The 20,444-nt window shown below is 42.4% G+C and overlaps 1 pseudogene; it reads right to left on the reverse strand.

Moving 5' to 3' along the window:
• Positions 1–4,178: 4,178 nt before the first annotated feature.
• On the reverse strand, positions 4,179–5,844 carry LOC139660756 (uncharacterized; annotated as a pseudogene).
• Between the last annotated feature and the right edge of the window lie 14,600 nt (positions 5,845–20,444).

A 20,444-nucleotide genomic window follows, 5' to 3' on the forward strand; every position in this document is an offset into this window, starting at 1 on the left:
CACACTTTATAATTAGTGTATGATTCAGAAGCTACGCCTGTGGAATTTGTAAAAATTCAAACCCTCTCAGCTGCCCGCTGAGATATTAACAATCCCTGTCTTTTGTGTGTTCATGCAGCAATAGCCACAAATTCCATTCTAACTAGAAACAGGAAATTAAATTTGACTGTTTTCATTTTCATAGACTTTTGTTGATAACCATACAAGTCTACAATAACAACACAGTCTTTTTTAAATGTATCGTCAGGAGCCTATGATCCCTACGATAATGCAGGGACATTCATGCTGTTATGCACGGTCATGGGCAGATTTAAAACTGATATTGCAGCATGTCTTATCCTGTTAAGCATGCACAAAACATGAACACCATAGCAGAGTAATTCGGGTTCTCTTCTTACCTATAGGGTATATAGTTCTGTAATTGTACCCAGCATGAACCTCCCCAGTTGGGAAGAATAAAGGTCTGAGTTTAACCTCTGACCTTTGGGGTCTTGCCACTTCAAAAGGTTAAATGGCAATTTGAGCCCGGTGATCACTCAGACATGAAAGGAAAATGCAGATTGGAGCCACTGTATTAATCTGTATCATTGTAACAAGAGGCTTACAGTATTTCCTACCGTAACTACCACTGTCACAGTAAAATGTACCTTTGATTGCACCTTTGATGATAGAGGCATGACCAAAAAACACATTTCCATACTACAGATGCATGAAGCCATATGTCTTGCATTACACCCTAGGACACCTAGAAAGTGTAAGCTTCATCCCCGAACTAATGGTTGAACAAATCACGGCTTTAGCTACAAACTCTTAGCCTGTGTAACATCAAAACTGAGAACACTTTGTGATTTGAGTTTCTTTGGAAAGGCAGTAAAACATAAGTATTAAAACCAAATGATTAGTGAAGACGTTAGTTAATTATAAAGGTTTGTTTATTACATTTCAAAGCACAACGCCAGTACATCATTTATCCAGGCTTTCTCCACGTCGCCTGCTCTCACTTTGGCCTCTGTCAGTGATCTTGTGGATAATTTTAATTTAAAAATTACAAATATCATTGATGCCATTGCACCTGCAAAAGTTAAAGTGATCTCTGGTAAGAGAAAGGCATCATGGAGAAATGCCACATTAGTAAAGCTCCAAAAAACAGAGTGCTGGAAAGCTGAACGCAGGTGGCGAATAACAAAACTCAGGGTTCATCACAACATTTACAAAGAAAAACTACGCATCTACAGTTTGGAATTGAAGAGAGCTAGACAATCATTTTTTTTCTGACCTCATCAACAAAAATATTAATAATGCACGTGTCTTATTCTCCACTGTTGATAGGCTGACTAACCCCCAAGAAAAGTAGCCCCTGAACTGCTCTCCACTCAGTCATGTAATGACTTTGCCTCCTTTTTTACTGAAAAGATTCAGAAGATTAGACAAGAAGTCAGCACCTCCATTTCAAGTAAAATTTCTGTCACCTTTGTATTTACACAAAACAAATCTAGCTAACATGTCACAGTTTAATCCAGTTGATTACAAAACACTAGAAGAAGTGGTGTTGCATCTAAAGTCTTCTACCTGCTGCCTCGATAGTCTACCGACAAACCTTTTTAAGAATGTTTTTGATTATATTGCATCAGATTTACTGCAGATAGTCAACAGTTCCCTTTTATCAGGTGATTTCCCTAAGGCCTTGAAAACTGCAGTTATTAAGCCTCTCTGAAAAAGAATAACCTTGATGCCTCAATAATTAGTAATTACAAGCCCATATCGAATCTGTCATTTCTAAGTAAAATAATTGAAAAGGTTGTCTTCCTACAACTTAACAGTTTCCTAACCTCCAACAATATTCTTGATATCTTCCAATCGGGATTTCGGTCCCACCACAGCACTGAGACCGCTCTAGTAAAGGTTTTAAATGACATTTGTTTTAATACGGACTGCGGAAAAATCTCAGTTCTAGTGTTATTGGACCTTAGTGCTGCATTTGATACAGTAGACCATGACATACTGGTAGACAGACAGGAAAAATGGGTAGGGCTGTCTGGCACAGTCCTAAACTGGTTTAAATCTTACTTACAAGACAGAGGCTTGGTAACTGTGTATCTGAGCGAACAAAAATGGCATGTGGAGTTCCCCGGGGGTCGATCCTTGGGCCTCTTCTGTTCAATCTCTACATGCTGCCACTAGCTCAAATTATGCAGAACGTATAAAGATATATATAAAGATAAAACTGAAATAATTGTTTTTGGTGCCAAAGAGGATAGACTTAAAGTCACTGCTCACTTCGAATCCCTCTCACGGGAGACTAACAACCAAGTCAGAAATCTTGGTGTAGTTATGGACTCTGACCTAAACTTCAACAGCCACATCTGCCTACTATCACCTTATAAATATTGCAAGAATTAAAGAATTCATGTCCAAGCAGGACCTTGAAAAACTTGTTCATGCATTTATTTTTAGTAGGCTTAACTACTGTAACAGTGTCTTTACAGGTCTCTCTAAAAAAGCTATTAGACAACTGCAGCTCATCCAGAATTCTGCTGCCAGGGTTCTAACCAGGACTAAGAAAATGGACCACATCAATCCAATGCTGAGATCACTGCATTGGCTTCCTGTGTGCCAAAGAATTGAGTTTAAAATTCTGTTGCATGTTTATAAAGCACTTAATGGTTTAGGACCAAAATACATTTCTGATCTCTTTCAATGTTATGAACCCGCCAGGTCTTCAGGTGCTGGTCTGCTAACTGTTCCCAGGGTCAGAACAAAGCATGGAGAAGCAGCTTTTCGTTTTTATGCTCCTCATGCCTGGAACAAACTTCCAGAAAATCTGAGGACCGCCTCCACTTCACAATCTTTTAAATCAGGGCTTAAAACGTTTCTGTTCGCCAGGGCTTTTTAAGAAATCTAGGGCAACACTCATCTGCACTGTAATATTTATTTATTTATATCTTCTATATTTTCTTTTAAATGTAATTTTAATGCACTTAGGAACTCTAGGAACTCAAGAGCTAGATGACAGCTTTATCTAGGAACTCAAATGAGCTAGATGGCAGAGCTTTATCTAGGAACTCAAGAGCTAGATGACAGAGCTTTATCTAGGAACTCAAAAGAGCTAGATGGCAGAGCTTTATCTAGGAACTCAAGAGCTAGACGACAGAGCTTTATTTAGGAACTCAAAGAGCTAGATGACAGAGCTTTATCTAGGAACTCAAAAGAGCTAGATGACAGAGCTTTATCTAGGAACTCAAAGAGCTAGATGACAGAGCTTTATCTTTACCCTGTATGATTCTCATCCATCTGTGGACCAAGATGAGAATCTATGATTCCCATCTGCCTAAGGCAGTGAGATCTGACGTAAATATCAGATCAAAAGTAGAATTAGGAAGGACAGGGGATAAGAAAATTAAAGAAAAACATATGGGTTCACTCACAATATGCATCTAAAAGTGGGAGTATTTGTTGTGTTCTTTTATCTTTCTATTTCACTTGATTTGAACTGCACTAGTTTACTTTTTAAGTCTTTTATCTTGTGGATCTCTTGTCTGTACTTTTGCACTTTTTAATTGTACATTTTTTACCTTTACTGTATTTTTTATTACTCTGTAAAGCACTTTGAATTGCCTCAGTGTATGAAATGTGCTATACAAATAAAGCTGCCTTGCCTTGCCTTGCCTTGCCTTCAAAAGGACATTGCATTTGGCCTACACTGATAATTTGAGAAGTAAGGGAAGTTGTTTCACAGTCATGTGGCAGGAGGAGCACAGAGGAAGTCTTCCATTAACTGGCAACAGATTTGGAGATGAAATTTCCCCCAAACATTATAAATGATTTAAATACATTCAAATGTTTAACAGTATATGTCCAATAGCACTGTTGGAGTGTGAGGAATCAGATGTTGTTTAGTGGAGTGTGGGGTCTAGTGGAAACATGCATCCACCAAGGAAGCTTGTTGCAGATGAATCACAAGAAAAAAATGTGGTGCAGCACCACTTACATTACATTACATTACGTCATTTAGCAGACGCTTTTGTCCAAAGCGACTTACAATAAGTACATTTTGTCAACAGTAGTAAAACCAACCGTGCATCACAGTCTTCATCAGCTAAGACTTTTAATAGGAATAAGTGGCATTCGTTGAATATTCTTTTTTTTTTTAAGTTTAAGAAGGGTAGAAGATAGGTTAGTTAGTAAGGGTCCAGGTGTAACCTGAAGAGATGTGTCTTTAGTCTCCGCCGAAAGATGGGCAGTGATTCGGCTGTTCTGACAGAAGGGGGGAGCTCGTTCCACCATTGTGGTGCCAGGGATGTGAAGAGTCACGACCGGGATGAGCGACTTCTGAGCCCACGTAGTGATGGAGGGGCGAGGCGACCTGCAAGGGTGGAGGAGTGGAGGGAATGAGGCGAGGTTTGGAACCTGACCATAGATTGCAGATAGGGAGGGGCAGTCTGATCTACTGCCCTGTAGGCGAGTACCAGGGTCTTGAATTTGATGCGTGCAGAGATGGGAAGCCAGTGAAGCAACCGGAAGAGGGGAGTGACGTGAGAGAATTTTGGTTGGTTGAACACCAGACGGGCTGCAGCGTTCTGAATGCGCTGTAAAGGTCTGATGGCAGAGGCAGGTAGCCCGGCCAGAAGAACGTTGCAGTAGTCCAGGTGGGAGATGACAAGTGCCTGGACCAGGAGTTGTGCCGTAAGGAACGGGCGAATTTTGCGGATGTTGTAGAGGGAGAACCTACAGAAGCGGGTTGTCGCTGCAATGTAGGCACAGCAGGACAGCTGGTTGTCCAGGATCACCCCGAGGTTCTTGGCAGTCTGAGAGGGTAACACAGTAGTGCTGTCAATGGAGATGGAGAGGTCTGTGAGAGGGCAATCGTTCCCTGGGAGAAAGAGCAGCTCCGTCTTTTCAAGATTGAGCTTGAGGTGGTGCACAGTCATCCAAGCACTGATGTCTTTGAGACATGCGGAGATGCATCCATCAATTTGTGTATCTGAGGGGGGGAAGGTGAGGTAGAGTTGAGTGTCATCGGCATAGCGGTGATAGGAGAAGCCATGAGAGGAGATCACATGGCCGAGGGATTTATTATAGAGAGAGAATAGCATGGGCCCCAGGACTGAGCCCTGAGGGACACCGATGTTAAGAGTGCAGAGTCTGGACAGAGATCCCCTCCATGAGACCTGGTAAGAGTGGTTAGATAGATAGGATGCGAACCAGGAGTGTGCAGATCCAGTGATTCCCAGTTCAGATAGGATGGAGAGAAGGATTTGGTGGTCAACTGTATCAAAAGCAGCAGACAAGTCAAGGAGGACAAGGACAGAGGAGAGGGATGAAGCCCTGGCAGTGTGCAGGGCCTCTGTGACAGCAAGGAGAGCTGTCTCAGTAGAAAGAGAAGCCTTAAAAAACCGGATTGAACAGGGTCCAGGAGGTCATTCTGGGAGAGATATGCCGCTTTTCCACCGCATGGTACCGGCTCAACTCGACTCGACTCTACTCACTTTTTTTGGTTTTCCGTTGGGCAAGTACCAGGTACCAGGTACCATATTACCTGGTACCTGTTACTTTTTTTGGTAGCACCTCTGTCGAGGTTCCAAGCGAGCTGAGGCGATACCAAAAGGTGACGTGAAAACACTGCAGACAACTGATTGGTCAGAGAGAATCGTCATCGCGACACAGGACATAATATGCTAACGTTAGCTACCAGGTTAGCTTACCCTCTTGCGTCGCCTTGAGCAGCCAGAGAGCAGTCTTTTGTCTTGCTGCCTTCAGCCTCTTCTGAAATAAAATCTGTTTCCTTGCTGTGACTAACAGCCACATACCGAGAATCAAGAACACCATCCCTTCGATATCCTCCATTGTTGCTGTGTGTGTCTGCGTTTCATGCGTCGTTGCGACGTCGCTATGACGACCAGTTGTGGGGGGTGGGGCACATTGAGGAGGCACTATCTGCAGTGGAAAACCAAAGTGGCACTACCAAAAGCGAGTAGAGACGAGTAGTGTCGAGTAGAGTCAAGTCGAGGCGAGGCGAGTTGAGCCGGTACCATGCGGTGGAAAAGCGGCAATAGAGAGAAAGTTGGTTGGAAACTGCTCGCTCAAGGGTTTTGGATAGAAATGAGAGAAGAGATATAGGTCTGTAGTTCTGGATAGCAGCAGGGTCAAGGGAGGGTTTCTTAAGAAGAGGCTTGACTCTGGCAGTCTTTAGAGCAGCTGGAACAAGGCCTGAGGACAGAGAGGAATTGATAAGGGTAGTGAGGAAGGGAGTGATGTCGGTGGAGATGGTTTGGAGAAGAGTGGAAGGGATAGGATCAAGGGGGCAGGTGGTGGCTTGGTTAGACCTGACAAGTGTGAGGACATCTTCTGCAGCAGGTTTGGAGTAAGGAATAGTATTGTTAGTGGCTCGATGATGGAAGGAACAGCTGATGTCATCCACCTTCTTAGCAAAGTAGGTGACAAAATCATCAGCTGAGAGGGAAGAGGGAGGGGGAGGGGAGGGTGAGTTGAGGAGGGAGGAGAAGGTGGAAAACAGTTTACTGGGCTTGGAGGCAGAAGACTGGATTTGAGTAATGAAGAAGGAAGTATTTGCTGCTGACACAGCATAGGTGAAGTTGGAGAAGAGAAGGTGGTAGGCAGCAAGATCGTCAGGGCGCTGCGATTTTCTCCATTCCCTCTCAGCTGCCCGAAGCTCTGTTCTATGAGTTCGCAGAGATTCAGACAGCCAAGGAGCGGGTGGAGAGGATCGAGCTGGTTTAGTGGTGAGTGGGCAGAGAGAGTCAAGAGAGGAGGAAAGATAGGATAGAAGAGTAGTGGAGGCCTCCTCAGTGGACAGGAGAGAGAACTGCTCAGCTGAGGGAAGCGAGGAAAGGACAGCAAAAGAGAGCGAGGTAGGTGAAAGAGTTTTTAGGTTGTGTCGGGTGGTGATAGTGTGAGTGGATGTTGAGTGGGAAGTGGGGGGTGAGATGGGAAGGGAGAAGGTTATAAAGTGATGGTCAGATACAGGAAGAGGGGTAACAGTAAGGTTGGAGGCGCAGCAGGATCTGGTGAAGATCAGGTCAAGCAGGTTCCCTGCCTTGTGAGTCGGAGGAGATTGAGTGAGGGAGAGGTCAAAGGAAGAGAAGAAGTTAAGGAAGGCCACAGATTGCATTTTCTCTGGCTGGATGTTGAAGTCACCCAGAAGAATGAGTGGAGTGCCATCCTCAGGAAAGAAGGAGAGGAGGACATCCATCTCATCAAGAAAGTGACCAAGCTGACCAGGGGGCGGTAGATTACCACAATGTTGAGCTTGATAGGTAAAGATACAGAAACAGCATGGAATTCAAAAGAGGATATTGAGAAGTGTGAAAGAGTGACAGTGTAGGTCCACTTGGGTGAAATGAGGAGTATGGTGCCTCCCCCACGGCCAGAGGATCTGGGGGTGTGAGAGAAAGAATAAGCAGCAGAGAGGGCTGCTGGGGTGGCACTATTTTCAGGTATGATCCAGGTCTCTGTGAGGGCCAGAAAGTGGAGGGATTGAGATAGAGCGTGGGCTGAGATGGTCTCAGTTTTCTTAACTGCCGACTGGCAGTTCCAGAGTCCTCCAGCAATAGTAAGAGAAGGACTACTGGTGCAAATTGGGTAAATAACCCACTGAGCAAAAGACGTGATTTCAAGTCGCGTCTATAGCCCAGGATCATTACGGCTATGTATAGACCTATTTTAGACCAAGCAGTAAATACATTATTACAATGAATAAACATCTGTAAATACCAAAAATATGCACCAGAGAAGTCCTGTAGACTAGCCTACAAGATAATTATCTGAGCACAAGAAGTAATTTCAACATTGCGTCTATGCGTAGCTCTCATATAGCCTAGGATAATTTTGTCTATGTATAGACATCTAATAAACTTTCACTTTTCAACCCCATTTAAACTTAATTTAGCCTAGACGGCTAGGGCCATTTAGACGTGTTTTAAACGTCTAATCAATGTAAAATTGCTCAGTGGGAAGATTACATGGGCTTCTACACCTGAAAATAGTGCCATGTCTACGGGGCCTATGAGCTGATGTTACAACAGGGATGGGAGAGAGACACATAGTGTAGCAGACAGGAAAGCAGTTAGTAGGAAAACAGTTAACTAGGAAATGTAGTTACAAGAACCCTAGCCAGCCCTAGCTGTGTGTCCCTATTCTGTGGCCTACCCTCGATGGACTACCGCAGATAGATTCCCTAGTCTTTGTGCGCCTGGAGTCTTCGTGCGCAGGGGCTGACAGCGAGAGGTTGATGCTGTAGAATGACTGTGCCAAAAAGGACTGGTTCACCAGAGGAGTTCAAGCCACTCCCAGCAATTAACAACTACTTTAACACAAACTGGCCTTCCCCAGCCAAGCACTTTGAAATTTAACTGCTTTCAGCTAAACTAGTTTCAGTGAAACTACTCAGCACCAAACCAAACACTTTCAAATTAAACACAGATTTAACTAAAACAGAAAGATAGCACAGTAACAAACAATTCACCAAGTGCTGCTAGATCCCAACAAAAGTGCTCTACTGACCCAAGCTGAGATAAAAACAGAAGATTCTACACTGCAGACAAAATGTCACTTTTGTAACAATTACAATAACACTTATAGCCACAAGCGGCGATTGAGGGGTCCAAGCACAATTTGATAAGACAGACAGATAGACAAAACATCACAGAAGGTAGAAAGACACACACAAAAAATAACTTGTGAAGTTCGGACATGCAGTCTAACACCGGCTTTTGTGTTGGCCCGTCACTTGTGTCAAGTTCATCTTTTCATATGGTCATTTGTCCAAAAATTAGAAACTTAAGACATTATGCTTAGTTATCACAAGCTTAGTGGTATGAGGAGACAGCATTACCCATGGGATTTGAACCCATAATCTTTTGCATGGTAGACCTATTCATTAACCATTAGGCTACTGAGTCCACTGGGAAGCAATGGAGGGAGCACAAAAAAATAGGGCCAAGTAATGAGACTGTCCAAGCTATAGGCTATTTAGAGCCTTAGAGTTTTTTAACTATGGTCAACTATGGTTACAATACCACCAAATGTTGCATGCTACCTCAGAGTTGACCTGTGCACATATGTACCAAATTTGTTTAAGGTAGGCCAACAACTTCCTGACTTCGGGCAATTTTTGTAAATTAGGCCTTGCCTACAAATTTTGAAAGCCAGTTGTAGCAAAAGGGTGTGGAATATCAAAAAACTGCTCAATAACTTTTGTGCAGGACAGTCCAGACATGCTGTGTCACAAATTTGGTGACGATTGGACAAAATTTGTAGGAGGAGTAGCGAAAAAACAGTTTTGGACAAAATTAAAAATGGCGGAAAATCTAGTTCAGCGGAAATGGGCGGGGCCTATATGGATGGATGCAGAATGAACCAAGGAATCCAGGGAAAGTGGAATTTTGATTGTGGCCCATACGGCTCAGAAGTTATAGGCCACATATCTGACAAGTTTGGTCGCTGTAGCTCTTAAGGTTTCTGAGATCCAGATACTTTTAGGGCAGAAGAAGAAGAAGAAGAAGAAGAAGAAGAAGCGGAATAATAATAATCCGAAAAAAAACAATAGGATTCCCAGCACTTCGTGCTTGGACCCCTAAAAATAACACTTATCAGTGTTAATGCCGCAGACAAAGTCTTGTCTCCTCTAATTTGGGAATCCACTAATACTTTGTTGCAACATGAAACTGCCAGAGTTCAGTCTTATGTCTGTGAAGCAACACCATCAGCTCTGCAGCAATGTGGTTTGCATATGAGCGGTGACTGGGACTGTGACAGAGCTAATACGCCACTATAAGTGTCTCTGACCAGCCAAGCGCATGAATAAGTAATGGGAAGCCATACATCAACCCTCGTGAGAGATCTGGGGCTTCCTCATCAAGCCATCCTCCTAACATGGCACAACTGTGTCTGCTCCTGCATTATTAATGGGAGGAGAACGGCAGGTGTCCAGCTGAGGCGACAGTCTGCATTTACCCTGTCACACCCGTCATGTTGAGCAGTGAAAGTGGCTCTGTGATCCCTCAGACAGCCTGATTCCCCAAGGTCTGTCTCTCTGGTTGAGTGGGTCTCATCCCCTCTCACCAGCAGCCTGTCATTATATAATCTGTGGGCAGCAGATGTTCCAGGAGGAGCACCTGGAACTACAAGGTCTAACGTGTGTGACTTACAGGTGCTGCAGGTTCAGGGCGTTCTGCTGGGTCACGGAGAGGACAACACCATAAAACTGCAACAATACAAACATGACAGTTGAAGTTAAAATATGCATATGAGAAGAAGTAGAAGAAGATATCAAAACGTTACCCTGTACAAATGTTGTTTTTTTCCTGTGCTTTGTACTTTTAAAAGCTACAAGGCAAGTTTAGCTATCATGTGTCACTTTGTGTTACCCTTCCCATTTAATACACGTGCCTGCACAAAGCATGTGAAACATTATCATCATTTATCTGATCCTCTATCATATCTGCAGCACCAGACTGTTAAACCTAATGGAAACTCCAGTCAGAGTTGTACATGCTCAGTCAAAATTATCTGCGGATGTTCTCAAGGTCACATTTATTATTGCAGGGGTCAGCCAAGGCTCCCTCCCTGCAACACTGCAAGCCTCAACCCACTTCCCCATCCCCACACTGTGGCTATAGGCACATTAAAAAGACATTTTGCCTAGCATAATGTATGGTTGATAAGGTTTAGTGTTTTTAGAAAGCCCACACTGCAAAGCAACAGAACATTCCTTACAATGTCATTTTTTGGAGGTTGAAGTTACTGAAGCTAGACTGCCAGTTAGTCTGGCAGTCTAACTTCTGACTGAAGTTAGTCTTCAGTAGCACAATAGTTAAGTAGATAATTGTATTAAAAGAAAGTACAATATCACTACACAGTTCATACCACATAACCTTTTAAAACTTAACTGATATCACATGGACCTGGGTCAAATCTAGACAATAGGCAGTGTTCAATCTTAAGTTAAACCCCATTACTCCACCAATAATAGTCCACTACAATGTCTTTGATGAGCAATGGTTCATTTGAACAGCAGTCACAGTATTCACTGCAGTGCACACATTGCTCAAGTCATCTCCCACTCAGGGCAGGATGTGGTTGTGTACACACATCACTTTCAAAATAACTCTTCAACAGCCTTGTCTTTCCTTTTATAGTCAAAGCTCTGCTCATTGTGCCAGGGCCCACGATTTAGGGACAGAGTGGATGAATAGGTGTGCCCACATCAAGAGGTGAGACTTCCTGAAAAGGCAGCATGCATCTTCCAAGGGCAGTCTGCTCTGCCCAGTATCAGCTGCATAATCTCATCAAGCCATACCTTTAGCCACTCATGTCTGCAGGACTGGAGTTAATTAATGTGAGAAAGAGAACTGCAAAAAATAGAAGCATAAGTGAATTCCAGGAAGTGGGCAGGCACACTTCCTGAGAGAAGTTGGCATTGCCTCAACTTTTAAGTACTGCAGCACTTACAGCCTTACTTCTTACAGCTCCAGTTTCAGAACAGGACTTGATGAAAAGAAAGAAATTTAAAAGTCAATGAATTGATGAAAAAAGACCAAGTGTGAATTAGGTTTAGACACATGCCAATAATGATTAATATCACATTTCTGTACATAGCTCCAAGTTATTAACAAGAACAGAAACATTGACCAATAACCAACCAAAAGCCACTTCTTTTTACAATGCTTAAATCTGCACTCTCATTCAGGATATGAAAATGTGCAACTTCCTCTAGTGAACCCAAAATATATGCAGACAGGGACCTCTGGTGATAGAAAGAGACAAAGCACACAGTACATCAGCTCTCCTGGTAAACTTCCACTCACAGACAGCTGAGATCTCTGCATTATCCCACAAGCCACGACAAGCCAGACTTTCGTTCAACAAAACCTCTGAAGTGGTATGCATATATGATATGTGAAAATAGAATTTCCCTCTTCCTCTGCACATTTATAACACTATTGTAATACTGTTTAGAAAGTGGGATATAACTCTTGAATCTTCTCATTACAGCGGTGATATAAAACCCAACTGCATGCAAAGTATACAGCTACATGGCCTTTTATCTGCCTCCTGGCTTTGCGATTGTGTTGGTAGTGTGCAGCTTGATCATATCTCCCCCATGTGGAAGAAAAGAGAACTGGTGGAAAATGAGGAAGGAACAATAAAGACACACACACTTCTCTGTACAGTCCTTGAGGGAGAATTTGAGTGCCCCATAGGCTCTGAATTTGTAATACTACTTTCATCAATAGTGAAAAGTGCAATACTGTATACTGCATATTCTACTGCAATTAAAAACTATGATAAAAGTACACATTTAACAGTTATGACATCAACACTAAAAGCACAGCTGAATTTGTCAAGCCAGACTTTTGGAAAGCCTCAATAGCACAGACACACCACCTGCAGGAAGATAAGAGTACATAACATAAATCAATCATTCAGGTTTTTCAGTCAAAACCTATTCAAATGCTTTTGCCCAGAACTAGTATAAACTGGCTAATAGAAGCCCATGCCATCTGTCCAGAGGGCTTAAAGCCACTTAGCTGCATAGAAATCCTCCTTGATCAAAGTTGTGGCTCACTTTCCAACAAGAGAGCTGAAAGACAGAGCTGTCTGCAGGACAACAGGGTGCTGTTGTTGTGAGAATAATGGAGGAAGTAACTAATTTCCTAACCAAGACTATGCCTATTCATTTTGCACCCCACAGTTAATGCTTTTGAATGATGAATGCCTCTTTTCAAATGACAGTAAATCAGAAACACCTTTGTCTAGCAGGCTGCACAGCTGCAAAGAAGATGCTAGCTATGAGATAGCAGCACCCTCATCTTCTTCCAATGCATCAGTGGGTTCAGACATTATTAGATATTTTAGTATTAGAATTATCAACAGCAAAACTGAAAAGGGCTAATTCAGATACAGTTGACCTGGTGACCACTCCTAGACATTGTACAGGACCATACATTATAATCAACAACATGCTATAATTGTTGTTCTCCTTTGGATCTATTGTGAGTGGGGAAATGTTTAATTCATTCATGTATTGTTATTAGGGCTGGGCGATATGGTTGAAATCAATATCATGATAATCATAAGGAGTTTTCTCGATATCAATATATATTACGATATGTATGCAAAATCACGTTAAATAATCAAATTAAAGGAATAGTTCACCCAAAAATGAAAATTCTGTCAGCATCTACTCACCCTCATGCCAAATGAAACACAGGTGAAATTTGTTAGTCCATATAACACACAGGGAGGTTGCTATTCCTTTAATGTTCATCTCATTGAACCGAATGGTAATGTTAGGTGTGATGTCAAACAAAACAGAAATATTCAAATAATATTCCTACCATACCTGATTTTATGAGTTTTTAAGTAAAATTTGCTTGTCATCATCAATTTAGACGGCAGAAATGTGTGTCACGATATTAAAATATCTTCAAATCATCTCGATATGATTCCACTGAAAGACGATAAACGATAATATTGAATTATCACCCAGGCCTAATTGTTATTATTATTGCTATGTATTGTTGTGATTGTTCTCTTGTTTTTGGCTGGACTGCAACAGCGGGGCCAGCCCTACAAACGCAAATGTCTGTCACTGACTGACTGACTGACTGACTGACTGACTGACTGACTGAGTGATCAAGTTACACCATTGGTCGGCCGTGGCACGTGGCACATCATAGGATCACAGAGCCTGAAATTTCAGTTTCGTTTTCTCCGCCGTCTAGTTTCTCTGCTGTGATCAGGAGCCCGTTTCTCCCACACAGTAAGCAGGCTGACCAATATCATGCATGTAAGCTGAAGCTAAAGTAGAATCTATACAATTATATCATATCACCGTTTATGTCGATGCATACTGTATGCGCGAGCTCAGTCCACCTGAAGCCCCTTTGTTCTGAGAGAGACACAAACAAGCATGGAGGTTTCATCACGCCGAGGGCTTATTTCCGACCTTCCCGAAGTTTCCCGGGGCCACGGTTCCGGCCAGTGCCACTAGCTGGCCGCCGATTTGTTCCCGATGATCCGGCTGAGATTTCGGCCGGTGTCCGGCGAACAGCGTTTTCGGCACCGACGGGTAACAGAGCGCCTGGCGCTTGGATCGGCAGGATCAATGCGGGCCGTGGGCGCGGTGAAGAGGACAGTGGTGGAGAGAGAGACGGGACGCGCTGGAACGATCAGTATGGATGTATGGACTATTATTCTGTATTAGCAGTCTACAATGGAGTTAGTTACACCATTGGTCGGCCATGGCACGTGGCACACTCATACACGGTCCAGCCATATACTAGGTTTTGACCTAGTCTTGTTTCTTTATTTTCTTTCCTTATATTTGTATTCACAACTTATTTCATTTGATTTGATTTATGAGGACCCCTGTTATTAATGTAAAGATGATAATGCCACCCTTTTTCTACCTCTTCCTCTTGCATCCCAAAATAAAGAAACATTTTGTGGAAAAAAAAGAAAAAAGAATAATAGCTTTATCAGGGACAGCTGGGAGTGTGTGCAGATGAGGGTCCATCACCTGTCAGCTGCCCCAGCACAGCACCCACACAGCCGACCTAGCAGCACCCAGGAAACAGCTCTAATGTATGCTGCTTGCATGACCCACATGCTTGAGATGTCAGTCGTATAGGGTCAGGTTGCAGTGGACCAGAAGTGGGACACACAGGAAAATGGGTAGCTAGATGTCTACGTGTGTGTGTGTGTGTGTGTGTGTGTGTGTGTGAGTGATTCTGAAGCACATGTGCTTAGCATGAGATTACCAGAGGAGGTCGAGATATCTATCATGATATCCAGTAAACAGTCGTCTTTATCTTATTCATTATGACAGATGGATTAATGATCACAGGAACTGTGTATTGGTAGAAAATATTCAGAAGACTGTGATGAAATGGGCAGTCCTGTCATTGATCAATGACTTTCTTGTTTAATGCAGAAAAGACAGGGTGGAGTCTGACACAGCTTTGCTAATAAAAGCACAAAAGGCCTTTGTTTTGTGAGGGCTTTTATTAATGGATACAGCACTTACTTCATCCCCTAGATTATCATTCATTATATTTCATGGCATATGTTGTAAACCAAAATGTCAGAGCTCGAGAGGATAAAGACTAGAGAGAGCAGTGTCTGTTAAATTCTGGCATATTTACAATCACACTGTCATCAGTGAGTACCTCAGCGATGATTAGAATAAGGGTCTGCCATAAAAAATGTGAAAACAAATACCATGGGCTAACTGGTTGCAGGTAACAGGTATGTAAATACACTTGATTTGACTTAAAGGTAGCTTAACTTAAAGGTATAATATGTAACATTTCCGCATTAAAATATCTAAAAACGACTAGACTTATGTTATATATTTTGTTGAGTTGTGTACTTACATTATCCCAAATGTTTCCAACAATGTTCAAACCCAGAGAAATCCATAATTTTATTCAAGGTAACGGTGTGTTTCATTTGGTCGCCTGTCAATGGCGTCATATTCCCTTTACCCCCTAACTTCCGGGGAAACACGGGAAACACCAGATGATACGTCAGAGAGTGAGGAAGGACGTCGGCGAACTAGCTAGCTAGCCACTCTAGCCACTCTGTTGTTTTTTTTTATTCTATTGTTTTTACTCCTTACTCGTGATGGATCACGATTATTCATTCCTGTTTGCTGCGTGTTCTCTCGCGGAAGCTGTCCCAGTAAAAAAACATGATCCCATGCTACTTCACAACATCATCAAACTACGTCTTTTGTAATTGTTTTGATTGAGAGACCCCTAGCGGCAGAAATTACATACTGTGCGTTTAGGGGAGCCTTGACTCTGTATTTGACATTGTTATTTAATCCTCAATTTCCTTTTCATTCATATATTCTGTCTTATTATCCCTGTATTGTTGAGTAATATTAGTCCTACTGTACATAATTCAGTGGACAAGAACATTCCTTGTGTAAGCAGCCGTATACGGTATCCTTATTCCAAGATACTGTTGAACTTTTCATATAGACTGTGTTGAACCAATGTCCTTCTTTTCCCCTCAGTATTGCATATTCTCCAGGTGTGTTGTGAGAGTGTCTCTAAAAAAATGAATACTCATATAATGATATTCATATTGATCATATTGACAATTACTATTAGAAAGTAAACATTCACATTCAAGCCAAGGTTATGCATCATACTATGACTGGACTTTGTCAACTCCACTGACCTAACAAAACTGATTCGGTGTCATATATAATCCAGTTGTTTTAATCCCTCTGTATTCAAATAAACTGAGCTGCTTCCTGATAGACTGTAACAAATACAGTAGTATCTACAGAAGTACACAACTGAAAGCCTGGCAAAGTCATCACAGAATTTTATTGTTCAGCTGAACTACAGTGTTTAACTGCAGACTTCCTTCTCATCTGAAAGCAATTTCCATTGCAGTTCTCAAATCATCATGCTGGGACTTTGAGGTACACAAACTCTTTGAAGGTGTGGCTCTGAATAGGAGCACTGAACAAAGGATTAATCATGGTACGGTACACTTTTATCAATCATTAGTTGCTGGGGGAAAGAAGAGCATGGGTATGTAAGGAAGGCTGCATTGCAGCTGCTATTTAGCAGATGAAAAAACTATGAAAATCATCAGAGGCAGTCAGGAAGGTCAGACATTCAATGTGTAAATGTAACAGATTTTGCATTCAGCATAAAAAAAATTCTGACAATTAGCTCCCCTTCTTCTTAACATGTTTACTGAATCCTTCAGACAAGGCTCTCTTCCACCCTCACTTACCCGGGCCACCATCTCCCTTCTTCTGAAAAAAGACAAGGATCCCACACTCTGCGGGTCATACCGGCCCATTAGTTTGATCTGTAATGAACACAAAATTTTAGCAAAGGTTCTGGCCGGATGGATGGAAAATGTCCTTCCTCTGATTATATCTGAGGATCAGACCAGGTTTGTCAAAGGCCGCCATTCTTTTTCTAATATTCGGCGACTGCTAAATATCGCACTTACGTCCAGTGTTGGGCAAGTTACTGAAAATTAGTAATTAGTTACAGTTACTAGTCACTTCTCTCAAAAAGTAATTGAATTACTTTACCAATTACTGCATAATAAAAGTAATTAGTTACTAGGGAAAGTAACTTTTGCGTTACTTTTAAATGTCTGCTTCAATTCTCTTATTACACATAGCTATATTATTTCAGTGTTGCTGTGGCACAGTGTGAGACAAGACAACTGTCAAATTTTATCTATCATGGTACCCATTATCACTATGATGAAAAGTAAGTAGTGGAACAATGAAACACAATAGATATGTTTTGATAGGCGTATTTATTATAGCCCCGACAGGCCTCCAAATCAAGCATTAGTACACTGTGTGGGCTAAATTACCGTACTGGTAGCAGTGTTGCCAACTCTTTTCCAAGGAAAGTAGTTATTGGCTGCTCAGAAAGTCGCTAGAAGTCGCCAGATGATGTCATACGATAATTTGCATATCAATATATAATGCTGCAGTTGTTATGCACGCCGCGGAGTAGCCTGTTTAAATATAAGTGCTGACTCTGCCCACCCGGGCCAGTTTCGCCGTACGCCGGTAACAATTACAAGTGGAACCTATCCTACAGTCCCTGCTGTGGGAAGCGCTGTGATCATCAGACCTCTCTGGATTAGACAAGCAAGTAGAGAAAACCGGCATCAGCCGTACCAATTTATTGCCAAATGCTTTGGGATTCAACACATTAACATGGTCAGAAAAAGTCGCCAGATTTGTCGCTAGTCGCTTTTGAGAAATAAAGTCGCCAGGGAGGTTGGAAGTCTTTTGATTCACTTGCACCACCATAAAGTCGGATGATCATAAACCGGATAATCCAGTAACGAGTAACGAGCCCATTCAAATTTCAGTAATTGTAATTGCGTTATTAATTTGAAAAAGTAATTAGTTACATTACTAGTTACTGCCAAAAGTTACTTTGTAACGCGTTATTCCCAACACTGCTCACGTCTAACATCTCCTGCGTCCCAGAGGTGGTGGTGTCTATGGATGCTGAAAAGGCCTTTGACCGCATTGAGTGGGACTATTTGTTTGTGGTACTTGCTAATTTTGGATATGGGGACACGCTGGTCTCTTGGATTAAACTTTTATACTCATCTCCCCAGGAATGTGTTCATTCTAACACTTTATGCTCTCCTTATTTTCCCCTGTCCAGAGGAACACGCCAAGGGTGTCCTTTGTCACCCTTGCTCTTCGCCCTAGCAATAGAACCACTGTCAATTGCTCTTAAATCAACCCCAGTCTTAAAGGGCATTGTCCGCTTTGGTGTTGAGCATAGGGTCTCATTGTACGCAGACGACCTCTTACTCTATCTCAGCCATCCAGGATCCTCTGCCCATAAAGTGGTGTCCATCCTGGAAGAATTTGGCTCATTTTCGGGCTACAAACAGAATTTCCAAAAAAGCGAATTTCTCCCTATTAACAAGGGGGCAAGCCTCTCAGATAAATCAATTGGACATTCCCTTTCGTTTAAACCCCTCTGGCATTAAATATCTCGGTATTGTTGTCACTCGCTCAATGGCCTCCATGTACGAAGCCAATTTACCTCCACTAGCTTCAAACATGAAAGCAGACTTTCGGCGATTCGGTAATCTCCCATTATCCTTGACCGGCAGAGTCCAATGTGTGAAAATGAATGTTCCCCCCAAATTTCTTTATATATTCCAGTGCTTACCTGTCTTCATCCCAAAGTCCTTTGTTCAGAACATAGACAGAGCAATTTCATCTTTCATCTGGGCCGGTAAAAATCCCAGAATTAGTAAATCTGTGCTTCAAAGACCAAGATCTGCTGGAGGTTTAGCTTTGCCCAACTTCATGTCCTACTACTGTTCCACCAATATCCAGAAAATTCTGTTCTGGCTGCACTCCCCTAGCACTGACTGGTGTACTCTGGAATCCCGTTCCTGCCACTCCTCCTCACTCTCTGTTCTAGTTTACTCCTCCCTACCACTATCCCTCTCTAAATATTCTTCTAATGTCCTGGTGCAATCCACCCTAAAGATCTGGCTTCAGTTTCGGCACCATTTTCACTCGGCCTCCATACTAGGGCCCGTAAGCAGCAACCATATGTTCACTCCCTCCCTACTAGACTCAACTTTTGGTAATTGGGGCAGGCTAGGAATCAACACTTTTAAAGATCTATTTGAGGATGGAGTACTCTGTAGTTTCTCCCAGCTAAGGTCTAAATATAGTCTACCTTGCTCTGACCTTTTCTGCTACTTTCAGATTTGTCACTTTTTACAGTTTCAGCTCGCTTCTTTTCCACGTTGTCCCCTTGATTTGGTTTGGGAGGACATTCTCGAAAATTCGCACACCTCTCGAAAATGTATCTCTAACATCTACAGTAACGTTATGTCTATGGGTAGTGATTCTGCTTCCAAGACTAAGATTAAATGGGAGTCAGAACTCGGAGTTGAGTTGAATGATGAATGGTGGTCCGATGCCTTACATAGGATCAACCACTCCTCCTCCTGTGCACGCCTGAGTCTGATCCAGCTCAAACGGACACATAGAGCCTATCTGTGTAATGCTCGTTTGGCAGAATTCTACCATAACGTTAGCCCAATGTGTCCTCACTGCTTCACTGGCCCTCCCTGGGGCAGTAGACAGACAGGGGATGGGGGGGTGTTTCATTGGGTTATTGTGTTATTATTCCTAAAATCCTTTGGTGGTGTGTACCTCTCCAGTATTGTTTGTGGTACCCTATTTGCTTTGCACACGCATCAATAAAATGTTGAATCAAAAAAAAAAAAAAAAGATTTTGCATTCAGTGCAAAGTAAAACACTCCCATCATCCAACCATTTTTTTTTAACATCTTCCTCTTTCAAAGGTAAACTAATCCCTGGAGTTCCCACAACAATATCACCTGTCCGGTTTTAAGGGTACAGAAGAGCTGGACCAGATGTTGGAGCTGACTTTGAACGTTTGAAAACTCATTAAACACATTTATGGCTAAACTTGGAATTAGCATGTGTGAGAGAGCAAGGCTTTATGTGCTACTTGTGAGCAAGACATCAAAGAGCACTGCAGCTGCTAATGACAAGCCTATGCATGTCTGAGTTCCACAATTAACTGATACAGCTAATTATCCACAAGGACAAATTCAGAGCCTGGCAAAAAATACAGCATGCTTGGACCATCAAGCAACATCATCAAGCAATTCATGTAAAGCTTACGCTATCCCATGAAGGGCACAAAAGTAAAGTAAAAAAGTAGTAGGAGTCAAGAATATTTGACATTTGTGCAGCAGCATGGTTTCTCCCTGCTGGTGATCTGCAGGAAGAGCTTCATGTGGTCCTGTATAGGGTTTCAGTGAAGAGAGGTGTGGAGCACCCCTCAACATAATCCCCACCCCCTCACTTAACCATCCCTGCCTCCAACAGTCACAACTTAACCCTA

This window comes from Centroberyx affinis, unplaced genomic scaffold (genome assembly GCF_046629955.1).
Source record: "Centroberyx affinis isolate AG114_WGS23_722 - 3 ecotype Tasmania unplaced genomic scaffold, CSIRO-AGI_Caff_v1 ptg003379l_1, whole genome shotgun sequence".
Taxonomy (NCBI): domain Eukaryota; kingdom Metazoa; phylum Chordata; class Actinopteri; order Beryciformes; family Berycidae; genus Centroberyx; species Centroberyx affinis.